Genomic DNA, 13,509 nt, shown 5'->3' with positions numbered 1-13,509 from the left:
TTCTTATTGGAAAAGTGGGGAAATGAATCCTATCTCCCCACCCTGTTTTCGAGGATTAAAGGAGATAAATAGCTGAGCACAGTGCCAGGCACCCAGAAAATCTCAACAAACATGAGTTATTATGAGGGTAACATGGTCGTGGGTGCAGAGGGAGGTGCTGGAATTGGACCCTCACCTGAGAACAACAGGTGCGAAGTGCCGGCTTGCTGAGACGAGCCCTGTAGGTCACCTTGGCCTGTAGGAGGCAGTGTCGTTTAAGCTATCTTGCCAGTACCGCGCCCCCCCCCCGCCCCGGCCCTTGGAAGGGCGCCTGGGGCGGGAGGGGGTTCTCAGCAGCAGGAAGCTGTCGGGGCAGGGGTGGGGTTACTTCCGGCAGAGGGCTGAGTTGGGGGCAAGCTAAAGCCTCGTCTCCACACCAGGGAGCAGGCAGAAGGAAGTCCCTCACGGAGCTCTCCAGAGCACGTACCAGGAGAGCCCGCATTTGGATGCCTGCCCGTACACTGGGAACAAAGGGCCCGTCGGTGTCAAGTGGAGGCGCTGTCGTGACCAGCTGAGAGGGTTACGAGCTTACCACCGACAGTCTCGTAAAACGAGACCGGCCTCTCCGTCTTCCGCCCCCGACGCCGCAGCAGTGCATGCTGGGAAGCGGGAGGCGTTGCTAGAACGGGAAGAAGCCGGACCCCCCCTCCAAAGCGCTGCTGTCAGCCGCGAGCGCACGTTCCAGTCCCTCGGGGAAACTTTGAAAAAAAAATTCTTGGTATGCCCAGATATTCCGATTTAACTGGTCTGGAACGGAACCCAGGCATTGAAATTTTTAATGAGCAGCCTGAATTGGGAACCACTTCCCTAAAGCCTGTGCTTGGCAGAAGGTGGAGGGTTGCCAGATTTAGCAAACAAAATGAGCGGTACTTAGATGAAAACGTTATTTATCTAGAACTCTAATTTCATTGGCACTCTGCAGTTTTAAGAGGGAAGGAAAAGTACTGGAAGTGGACAGAAGGTTGAAATTTTTAAATGAACAGGGCAGAATCTTAAGGAATGAAAATAACCGTCTAATGATAAAAGGTGACTGAAACACTATGGAATTGGGCTGATCTGTTACTTAAAGGAGCAGCTACCCAGTGAGAAATGGGGGGTTTGAGAGTTTGGGAGCAATTTCAGGAAGAATAAACCGTTTCATGTTTATGACCCCAGTGAACTGAGATTCCCAGTAAACCAGTGCTATCACTCTGACCTTGCCCCAGAGATGAGCAAACAGAAGCCTGGAGAATTTACGTGATTTGTGCAAGTTCAACACAGCTGGTAAGTGACAGAGCCAGGATTTGAACCTAAGTTAATTTGGCTCAAAAAAAAAGGGGTGGATGGGAGTTAATGGAGTAGAAAGCTCTTTTGACTGTGCCATAATGACTTTCAGACGTGTTTTGTTTTTTGGCATTAGTAATATTAACAGATTGATTCCCTAAAACCATAGTTAACCCATAAAATAGCCCAGGGAAACCCAACTTCATTTGAGGTAGGGGCTGGAATTGTGCATTCTGGAGCTTTGGGGGCCCAGACCCTCTGGACTGGCCTGTTCCTGCCTTCCGGCCCTGCCCTGGGTGAACAGGGTGAGGGGCTGAGCTGGGACATGCCTGTCTCCTGTCCTGTCCTCTCAGTTGCTGAGCAGTCAAATGGCAGTGGCTGCTTGGATGTTTACTTGGCGGCGATTTCTGCTGCTCCATCGTGATGGCTGCTTAAATTTCTGTATTTTGATTAAATGCCATCTCACTGTGCCTGTACTTGTTGTGCTTGAGTCCTGAGGCTGTTTTAGGAAAGGGTACAATTTTGTAAATGAAATGGAGAAAAATAAACAAAACCACCTGTTCTGCAAGACTGCATGCTGCCCAGTGGAGCTCTCCCATCCGTCCGTCCCTCCCTGACTCCCTCCCACCAAAGGAGGGAGGTTCCCCTTCTCCATCCAAAAGTAACCTTTAGATGGGGGCTCCCAGTCACAGGGCCTTGGCTTTGGGGGGGCTGAGAACAAGCTGTCGTGACAGGCGGGGGCAGCGACTCACAGCGTGGGGGAAGACAGGCTGCTGAGGGCGGCTGGTACCCAAATTACCTTATGCTCCCATATGTGAAAGAGGCAAAACTTACTAATGAGTAATACCAGCCTTCGGCTCGCCCATTCCCGCCACCTGTTAAAGGAAAATGTGTCTTTCCCCCCTCAGCTCCCCTCTTTCCTCACCCACATGTGGAATTCCATGTTTGCCAGCCTGCCTCCTGGGATTTTGAGACATGGGATAGAGGGATGGGTGCAGACAGGACTACAAGAAACAGGAGGGAAGAGAAAAGGAACTAAAGTGGAGGGATTTGTGGACTGGGCTTTCAGGAACATTTTTGGTAGAGTTGAGAGTAAGATACAAAGTAAGTTTTAGGCTGGGAGAGAAAAGGTATTTTTTTTTCTAAATAATTTATTGAGGTGAAATTCACATGACATAAAATTATCCTCTTTAAAGTGAAAAATTCAGTGGCGTTTAGTTACATTCACCATGTTGTGGAACCACCACCTATCTATTTCTGAAACATTTTCATCTCCTCAAAGTAAAACCCTGAGAAAGGGTAGTTTAAGATGGTCGATACAGAATAGGAATTGGATCCCTTAATGTTCTTTAAGAGAAGTAAGTGAAAATCTCTTGGGGTTTGTTCTTAATAACTTGAGTTGTGGAATTTGGTAGGACTTTGACCTACCCAAACTAGACCATAAGGTCCCTGGGGGTTATTGGGTTCCATAAACACATACAGTGATCCCACGGTTACCCCATTGCCCCCTGGCAGGAGACCTGCAGGAACACTTCACCCTAAACACAGCATTAGGTCCTGCACATCCCAGACTATGGGTCCCTCACAGTGGCCTTGGTATTTGTCATGACATGATTTCACCGGGTCAGATGTTGGGAGGGACAGGAGGCATTCTCTGTGATATGTCCTGTACCCACATCCTCTAAGGAGGGTCTGGCCTTAGTATCCCCCAGGAAAGGCCCCCACCAGCAGCTTTGGAGTTCAAACTTTGAGTATACCCAGAATTCTTGAAGTACCCTTCAGATAAGTGGAACTACTCACTCCCATCCATACATTCCCTGCAGCTTCTCATTTCTCAGTCTTCTCAAGTATCCATCCCACCCGCTCTCTCCCCCAGTCCCTTACCCCAGATGACCAGGTGCTAATAGCCTTTTAACTTTCTCCATCTTCATATAATGACATAAGATTATATACACATAGATATATAGATTATATATCAGATAGATGATAGATGATAAATAGATAAATCTCTGTATATGTAGGGTTTGGGGGAGTTCATTGCTTTCTCTGGAAAAATTAGATCATGGATTTTGTACATATTCTATTTCTCACTTAAAAATACCTTGTGGAAATCCCTCTGTCACCTAGCATGGTTCTAATACATTGTTTTGTGTTGGCTTACATAATAATTCATGATGAGACTCTTTCATAATTTATCCATTATTTATCTTTCTCTTGAAAGACATTTTTTTGTTTGTTTTACGTTTCTGTTGCTACAAACAGTGAAGCAATAAATATTCTTAAGCCTGTATCTTTATGTACTGATGCTTTTGCTTCTACCGAATAGATTCCAAGGTTGAAGGGCATGTGTATTTTAAAATTTATATTTCCAGATTGCTTTCAGAAAGGCCCAAACATCATATTTTCAGTAGTAAAATATGGAGAGTGCTTTACCCACACCCCTACTAGCAACAGTCGCTATCACTCTTGTTTTAATATTTTCCATTCAGATTGTCGTAAAGTGATATTTCATTGTAAACTTAATTTGCAGTTTGTGGACTACTGGTGAGCTTGAGCATCTTTTCAAGTTTGTTGAGAATTTGGATTTGCTTTTCTGTGAATTATCTATTCATAGTCTTTGCCCATTTTTTGATTGGGCAATTTGTAGGAGCTCTTTTTATAGTATTGTTATCATTTATCTGTCATCTGTAAAACTCTTTCCGTCCAAATGTATCACTTATGTATTATCTTAGTGGCGTTTTCAATTTAAGTCAAATATGTCTTTCTTTCAGAGGTTCTGGGTTTCCTGTTATGATAAGATTCCCCAACCCATGTATTTACCTAGATTTTCTTCTAAGCTATTTATTGTTTTATTTTATACAAATGTAACAAGTCATATATGTCTAAAATTTGTTTTTGTATATAGCATAAGATGGGATTCAACTTGTTCTAGTAAGTTGAGCTAGTATCATTTATTAAATAATCTATTCTTTCCCTGCTGTCTTGAATTATCAGCTTTGCATTAAATGCTCACATGTACCGGGATTGATTTTTTTCATCCCCTATTCTGTACCTCTTACTGTTGGTCTCTTCCTGTACTAATACACAATGATTTAATTACTATAGCTTTTTGGAGTGCTCTGATACTGATAAGGTTAGACGTCTCTTATTGTTATTCTTTTTCCTATTTTTCTTACCTTCTGAACATTTATTGTCTGTGTAAGTTCTAAGCACATTTTATCCAATTAAAAAACAAAACCTGTTGGAGGCAAAGTAAGTCTGTGGTATTAGAAGTCAAGATAGTAGGTGGTTTCTCCTTGGTGTTGGGGGACACTGGGAGGGGACGGGATGGGGAACTTAAGGAGTGCTGGTTATGTTATATTTCTTTATGGGGATGTTAGTTACATGGGCACACTTATGGTTTGGCACTTTTCTGTATGTACACTATACTTCAAAACCAATTTACTTACAATAAAAAAATCTACTAGTGCTGTGGAGAGAAATCAAAGATTTAAATAAATGAAAGGGGGACCATGGCTGTGGATTGAGAGACTCAACATAGTAAAGATAACTAATTCTCTCCAAAGTGATATACAAATATAATGCAATTCCTATTAAAACCCCAGCCAAAAAAAAAAAAAAAAAAAACCCACAAACTACTGGGATTATAATTGGCATTGTGTTACATTTATATTTGGGGGGAGAAGGAATTTGTTAAGATATTAACTCCTCTGAACAAATTGATTGGTGTTAAAATTTCTTCAGATTTTGCTTTGGTTTTTTTCATAAGGTTTTTTCCCATAGTCTTATGTTTCTTTTATATTTATCCCTCAATATTTTATAGATTTTGTCACTAAAATTGAGTATTTTTCTCATTTCTATTTTTAGGTGAACATGCTATAGTATAGAGAAATGATTAATTTTTGTATGCATTTCTGTAAAATTTGTCACCTTACCAAATTCTTCATTAATTTGAGTGTTTTTTTTAAAACTAGAGTTTCCTGGGTTTTCTAGTAATGGAGTCATGTGGTCAATGGAAGAAAATATTATCAAATACGTATGTCAGTTACTTAATTTTATGTTCTTATTGTATTTTCTAAAAATCTCCAAGCCAATGTTAAACAGGAACATTAATAGAAGGCTTAAATCTGAAAAGAAGAGATAAAACCATGAGCAAAAAGAAATATTCCAATACTTTATTTCTTCTTTCACATGCTTGTACTAATCACTTCATTTTCTTACCTTATGACATTTGTTTTAATCTCTGAATCTTGAAGTACTAATCACTTCATTTTCTTACCTTATGACATTTGTTTTAATCTCTGAATCTTGAAGAAAATGTTGAGTTACAGTGGCAATAGTGGGCATTTTTGTCTGGATTTGATTTTAATTGAAGTGCGTTTGGTGTTTGACCAATGAGAATGATATTGGCTATTGGTTTCTGATAAAGAGACTTTATTATATACAACAGCTATCATTTCATTCTTATTTTCCTTAAAGCTTTAATATGGATGGCTGCTGAATTTTATCAAATGCCTTTTCAGGAACTATTGATAGGGTATGGTTTTTCACTTTTAATTTATTGATGAAAAAATATATGTTGATAGATTTCTTGATGTTGTGCTTTGTAATCCTAGAATAAACTCTGCTTAGTTACAGTGTATTATTTTTTTTGCCACATGACTAGATCCTATTTGTTAATATTTTATCTAGCATTAAAATCATGCTTGCTTCATAAAATAAGTGGAGAAGCTTTCAATTTTTTCCATGGTCTAGAATAAATTAATTAACTCTGATGTTATCTATTCTTTGAAGATTAGAAAGCTGAGCTGTTAAACCATCTGTCCTGATACCCTTGTTAATGGTTGATATTTAACAACCTTTCTTTTCTCTCCCACTCTCCCACTGAAAATTCAGGTTTTCACTTGGATTAATTTTGGTAATTTCCTCTAGATCTTCAAATTTATTGTCATAGAATTAGCATATAATAAATTCTTATAATTATTTTAATCTCTTCTGTATCTGTGATGATGGCTCTTTTTTCACTCCCAATTTTGTCTATTTTTTTAAATTGAGGTATAATTGGCACAGAACATTATGTGTTTCAGGTGTTCTTGTTTATTTATTTATTTTTTTTTAATCATCCAAAATTATTGTATTATTCTTAATTAGAGCAACGCTCTTGGGACCGTTGATGTCATCTGCAGCTTTTGATCCATGTCGGCTATCTGGCTGAGACAAATCTGGGATGTGGGGGGACGGACGTGTGGGAAAGGGTGGGGCATCCCGACCCAGCCCATCCCTGAGCCCCTGAGCCCCAGGGCAGATGCTGGCGGGCAGGTGGCTCTGGGCTCTCACGTCTGGGGAGCGTTCTTGTTTATTTTTTTGTTCTCACTTTTCTTTAAACAGACTAGGGAAGGGTTTATCAATTTCAGTGAACTTTTTAAGAACAAGCCTTTGGATTTGTTCAGTAGTGTCTCATACGATGTTCTTTTCTATTTAGTTCACTCCGCTTTCATGTTTACCAACTCTCTTTTAGAAGACTTTATCTTCCTCCTCCCTTCACCTTTCTCTCTCCAGAGGAGATATAATACATGCTTTTGCTTTGTTGCCTCATCTGTCTCCCACTTCTGGGTTTTGCTGAGATAACAAGAGTTTTTCATTCTGGATTATTATTATTATTAGAATTTCCTTGGAATGTTCCTTGCCTATTTCAAGAATCCTCATTTAGAATTTGTATTACACGTTCTCAGGCAACCTACTGTTATGGATTTAGATATTACACATATTTATATAAATAGCAAGCATCATAGCTCACTACTCTTTCCTTTTACTTATTTGTCTTTTCCTGATCTTGAGGTCTCTGCTATGATTCATTTGTTGTTTAATTAGAGCCCTTTCTTTAGTATTTTCCCCAGATAGCGCGTGGGAATAGTATATTCTCTGAATTCTTGCACGCCCCAAGTATCTTTCTTTCTCGCTGACAGATGAAGGCTAACTTGGCCAGCAGAGGAATCCTAGGTTGCAGTCCTTTTTCTCAAAAGTCCATAAATGTTACTGTCCTAGTTTTCAATGCAGCAGAGTTGAGTGCCAATGTGATTCTCCTTTCTTATTCTTTTTACCTGTAAACCTGAAAGATTTATTGCTTTACCTTTGGAATTTGGAAATTGACCAAGATACACCTGGGTGTAGAATTTGGTGAAAACTTGCAAGACAGGTACTGGTCTTCCCTCATCTGTACCAAATTTTCTTGCATCAATGTTTGTTGCGTCTCTCCAGCTGTTCCTCCTTCTCCTTCTGGAATTTCTGTTTTCCCTATGGAAGCCATCAGTTCTGTGGTTTGAATTGTTTCTTCCACTTGATCCTCTAGGCCCTGAATTGAGTCTCAGCACTGACTATCCTACTCTTTACTTAACTCAATTAGTTTTAATTTGAAAATCACATTTGCCCATTTAAATTCTAGGCTGTCTTCTGAAGGTGTTTTAAACATCTCCTCAGCACCTCTTATAACTGTTATTTTTTTGTATAGTTTGTAGACGATCTCCTCCAGTAGCTCTAAAATTTTACAAGTCTTTATTTTTCATGTTTTGATTGCTTTGTTTATTATTTCTCTCTCTCTAGCTGTTGTCCTTCTCTGATGTATTGTTTTTCTTTGTTTAATCCTTGGGGTTTGGGTATAGTTGCTAAGAGCCTTCTGCAGCATCACTTCTGAGAGTAGTGGAAGGCCCTGTGGTCTCTGTTGCAGGGGCTGCCAGTGGAGCAAACGGTGGGTTGTCAGATCCCTGTGAAGGCACCACAGGAAGGAAGACTTTAGGTTTCCCATCTTTTCAAGAGATCCCAACCTCAAGGATGAAATCACTAACTTCCCTTTTCAGCTCTTGAGTTGGAATATACCAGTGGATACAGACATGCCCTGGGGTGGGCAGTCCCTCAGGCCAGCTCCCCCAGGATCCTCAGTGTTCAGACCCTCACATGAGTCCTTCAGACACTAGTGGCCAGGCTCTTAGGTGGCCCAGAGGGGAAAAAGTCATTTAATTGCACAGGCGCCCCCTTACCAGTTGCCAGCATCTGTCTGGATTAGGTAGGATAGACAGTCTGGAATTGTGGTTGGGAGGGAGGGGTGGTCAGGACATCTTCCCTAGTTCCTGCTCATTTCTACAAGTCAAAACTCTATCCATCCTTAAAGGTTGTTTTAGAAAACCACTTCATTTATGAATCTCTTTCTGATCCCCATGTCCCAGTGGCTCTCAACTCTGGCTGAACATTGGTATCTCCTGAGGAGCTTTAAAAAACACCAATGCCTGGGTCCACCCTGAAAGATTCTGATTTAACAGGTTGGGCTCTGTGATTTGTAAAGCCCTCCTGGCGACTCTACCAGATACAGCCTGATTGAACATCACTCATCTCACCTGATGTGATCATTCCCTCCCACCTTCTCACAGTATCCATTCTTTCCTGTGTTATACCTTTCAGGAACGAATTTTATCCTCCTACCAGTAAGCTTCTTGCGCTCACATTCATTTATTCACGCAGTAATTATCATTTGTTTCTTTCATTCACTCATTCATTTATTCATTCAACAAACATTTAGTGTCTATTGTACTCCAGGTGTCAGACCCTGGAAGATTCAAAGATGAATAAAAGTCTCTGAGAGAATATATTTACAGACTTGTGTGAGTTTAGTTAGGGTTTTTCAAAGGAAGAGGATCTTCTCGCACTTTTCCCTAAAATAAACTGGGAGGAAACTGCTATGGACTGCTTGCCTGAAAAGTGCTTTTGTGAGCAAAGGTGCTATCACAAATTCAATTTTTAAAAATCCAGATAAATAAATACCGCAGTGTCAATTGTTGACAGAGACAAGTGGGAAGATCCAGAGAGATCTGTGAGTAGGCAAACCTCAAAAGCCACATAGCACGCAGGCTTGTGTCACTAGCAGCTGATGCTTCCTAACCCAGAATCTAAACTCTGGGAAGAAATGATGGCAAAGTTATCTTTTCTTGCCACAAATTTCTCTTTTCTTCCAGAAGTGGGTGTATTCAGAGGCACTATATGAATAACGTTTGCTCTGAGTCATGGAAATGAAAAAACATTTCTGACTATGAAGTTTTGGGTGCAGTGTAATGTTTGCCAGTCCCCTGCACACACTGGTGAGGAGGGAGTGTTTTGGGGGTGGGACTCCCTGCCTGAGAACTGGGTGATGATGCAGTTCTGGCCCCTCTGGGACATTTTCCTCCAAGGTCATGAGCACCCCTCACACACAACTGGGTGCCCAGGTGGTCTGTTTTCATCCTGAGTGAACATTTGTGTGGACCAGCTTTCACAAATGGGCAGATGGAATGCCAGAGGAAGGGGTATCTATGATGACAGGCTGTTTTAGGCTAAATTCTATAAGCTCCAGACACAGTAAGGAAAATTGGCTTCTGAGTTAGAACCAAAAATGCCACAAAGTTAGAGTAATTTTTCCCTCTCTTATTTATTGCATTTAGAGTCCCATCTTACCTATCTGGAACCTAGCCAAGAACCAAGAAAGAAACCAAAAAATAAAAATTTTACAAAAGGCTCTAATAAGTGTAGCTGGAGATAGTGGAAGTCCTACCATGTGGGCACTCAGGCACTTTCCATCTAGGAAGACCCAGCTCTCACCCAACAGCCATTTTCTTTTCTTTACACACAGTTTTAACAAGTTTGAGGATCTGGTTATCCAAACCTAAATGGATAGTTTCACGTTGGAAGCGATGTAATGGATGCTATAGACATGCACACTGACAGCCGTGAGAAGCAAGCAGGAGACAGAAAAAAGGAAATGTGCGTACAGCGGCATGTCTCCATCTTCTTAGCCCACGCTGCTTTCAATAAATGTGAACATTTCGCCTCCTTCCAGAGTTTCTGACACCTCAGGTAGATACACCCTCCCTCCTTGCCACACTGGCTGGCCTGAGAAGTGGACTCTGAGTTGGAGGTGGGCACACAGGAGGTTTATTAAAGAGTGAACGTGGCATCCATGCTGTGGAAGGGAGGGCAAGGAAGTAGGAGTCACTTTTGGAAAAAAAAGAGAAATTTGTGGCGAGAGAAGGGAACTTTGTTGCTTTTTTTGTGGAGTTTAGATTCCAGCTTGAAAATTCAAACTACAGTGTAACCCGACAGTAGCCTTAGCCAACTCCAAGGAAAGAGCTGGAGCTAGCATAGTTCTTCTGAGTTGTCCTCAGTTGGATGAAGATGTCCATCTTATATTCCTGTATTGAAGGTCACTGAACATAAGCTGTCTAGGCTCCTTGGGTGCGGAGGCTCTCAGAAGGGGCTGACAGATGAAAGCTCTCTGTTGACAACGCTCTCTGCAGCTGAGGCAAAAGTCCTTCATGGAAGGAGACCTGGCTGGCACATCACAGTGTCCACCAAACTCCGTGACTCATCCCCTGGAGGGCTAGGATATTCTCACCTTCTCTGTGTCTCGATTGATGGCTATGACAGAGACTCCTAAATATCCATCAAATATCATTCCAGATATTCTGGTAATGATAGCAGGGCTAGAATATATTACTTTCCTGTCATCCTCATTAGTAGGTATAGCCATTGGTTTTGGCCAGTGAGGTATAAACATCAATATGTGTGGAGATCTGGAGAAGCCTTTGCAGAAGTTGATGGCTCAGCTTTCTCCCTTCTTCCTTTCCACTACCAGTGATGTGGACCAGTTAGATGGGCTCTGGCAGCCATCTCAGACCAAAAGGTAACTTTAAAGACAGAAGCTATGTACTTGCAAGGTAGATCAGAAGAACAAGAGGAACCTGACTCTGCAGTGACACTGGAGCCGCCAGACCACATCTGGACTGATGTCTCTGGACTTCTTTTTATAAGAGAAATAAACATCTATCTTGTTTAAACAATTGTTATTTTGAGTTTTCTGTTTTACAGCCAAATTTGACCCCGGCAGAATCAAGGGCCAAGCTCTACTGGGGATTTCTTATGGTTGAGATAGAGATTTTTGCTTCCTTAATAATTCTGGAATCTATCTCCTCTCCATTGCCCCTGTTCCTTGAGTGGAAGTCCTTACTGTTTCTCCGTTGGATCTTCACCCCCTCCAATAAGTAGTCTGTACCACTGCCAGAGGGATCTTCTAAATGACAAGTTTGATTATATCACTCCCACTGTTAAAAACCTTTCCAGAGGCTGGTAAGCTCTGACTTGTTTGTGATAGGATGTTTTGTCTTATGAATTGAATATTAGGACCTGAGCATGTCCTACTCCATATTTGTGCTTATTTTGTTATGCGGTTTATATCACGTGTCCATATGTATCCAAGGAACATTGCTAGAAACATCACTGGAAGTTCCTGCAGGAGAGGAAGCCACTGGTGAGCACTGTATCCTACAATAGCCAATGAAAGAACATAAATTTATTTGCTAGTAAGCTGGGCGTTGGGCACATCTAAACCCACTTAGGAATCATAGTCCAGCAGCCACCTCTTTCCCCAACCACACAATCTTACTCCTCTTAGTAACATTCCATTGCTCTCTGAGCCATTCCATTTTTCCTTCCTGTATCACTGCTCTGATCACTCCCAGGATTTTTTTGCAATGAAAATGCAGATTACAGACCCACTGCTGAACCTTTAGTCACCTCTAAAGCTCCATAGGATGAATTGCTTCCATTGGTTTTCAGAAGCTATCAGTGGGTTCCATTGTGCTGTTTTACTATATCAATATTCTCCTTCCTGTGAAGATGTCTTTGCCTTTATTTTTGTGTGTGGTGCATTTAAAAAAACGTTTGTTCTGAGATCTTTGTAGATTCACATACTGTTGTGAGAAATAATAATACCCTTCACTTGATTTCTTCCAATGGTAATATCTTGGGTAATTTTCGTACAGTATCACAATCAAAAGATTGAAATTGATACAATCTGCATTCATTATTTAAAAAAAATTTATTGTTTTCCTTCTTTTTAGATACATTATATACTTAAAAGGCAGTAACTCTTGCACCGTCAAGTTGTAGTAGAAGATATACAATGTACTCTTTTTACTTCTGTTCGTGTGTATTGTACAGAGCCTGTGTGCTTTTTGTAATGTAGATAAAAAAATTTTAAGAGCTCCTTTTCCGCCTTGGGATAAAGTCTGGAAGTCTTTACATAGCCTTCAAGCCGCTCCAAGTTCTGGCCCTAACTCCTCACCCTTATCCATTGCCACTCCTTACTTGGTCCCCTCACACCCCACTTTACAGATCTCCACTGCCTGAAAAACCCTCTTCTAACTGGATCTAGATAATTCCCATCCATCTTTCAGCTTAAACAACGTCTGTAACTCCTAGAAGCATTAGCTACCCTCTCTCTCAGGCTGGGTTAGATACCTTTTTATTTTTTACTTCCTTCATGCCTGGCACAAAGAAGATGCCCAATAAATATTTGTTGAATGAATGAGTAAATGAGTGAATACCTCTAACCAGTTTAAGAGAGTTGGAATAAACTGACTACTTTTTTTTCATTACCTAATTCTAGATTCCACTGTTGGGAGGACTCCTGTTTAATTGCCTTCATATGGGCAGCACCTAGCACAATGCCCTGCATATACTAAGTGTTCAATATGTGATGATGGATGACCAGAAAGGAGGTGGGAATTGAGACAAGAAGAGCAACGTGAGCACAGGCTAGGAGATAGTGTGTTCCAGGGCACTGAGTGGACCGTTTGGCTCAGAAAAATCATTTTATAGGTCATTTAATCCATTTGACCAGAAAGCCTGGCTTATATCACTGGTTATCTTAATAACAGGCATTTTCCCAGTCCCTCTTGCTCCTGCACCACGAAAATAAAATATAAAAGAATCCGCAGCTTCTGCAACCCTCAGTTCTGTGAACATCGTTAACCCCCATGGGCTCAGTTAGCGCCTGTGCTCATCAATAGCCATTCCCGGGATCCTGGGATCCAGAATCAAAGGGAGTGATTAGTTAGATCTGCTACATTCACCTGCAGAAAGGTAAGGTTCACCTGAATGCTCATGTAAACTTAAAATGACCTTCTGAATAGCTTTGCTATCATTAAAATTTAAAGGGACACTCTCAGTACAGTATTTTAGGGCAACATGGAGCTCCTGGAGCTGGAGTCCACAAGCCAGTTTTGCAGCCGGTGGTTTCTCTGGGCACCTGCAGCAGCGGCACATGCTCCTGCCCGTGAGACGTTCCTTTCCAGGGAGTTGGGTGCACTCCCAGTGAGCCAGAGACAGGGTCTTGGGAGGTGGACG

At 41.3% G+C, this 13,509-nt stretch overlaps 1 long non-coding RNA gene across 2 annotated transcripts; it reads left to right on the top strand.

The window, feature by feature from the left end:
- The first annotated feature begins 339 nt into the window (after positions 1-339).
- Positions 340-11,225, top strand: LOC309974119. Of its 2 annotated transcripts, none has more exons than XR_014326856.1 (3): positions 340-757; positions 1,195-1,302; positions 10,958-11,225. It is a non-coding gene; the product is annotated as an uncharacterized lncRNA (long non-coding RNA). The 2 variants fall into 2 exon arrangements; XR_014326857.1 differs by lacking the exon at positions 340-757 and adding an exon at positions 769-1,065.
- Positions 11,226-13,509: the final 2,284 nt, after the last annotated feature.

The sequence above is a fragment of the Leucopleurus acutus genome (assembly GCF_964270905.1).
Source record: "Leucopleurus acutus genome assembly, chromosome: 17".
In the NCBI taxonomy this organism is placed as follows: domain Eukaryota; kingdom Metazoa; phylum Chordata; class Mammalia; order Artiodactyla; family Delphinidae; genus Leucopleurus; species Leucopleurus acutus.
The sequence above is the reverse complement of the archived record's forward strand: the minus strand, read 5'-3'. Positions and strand labels throughout refer to the sequence as shown.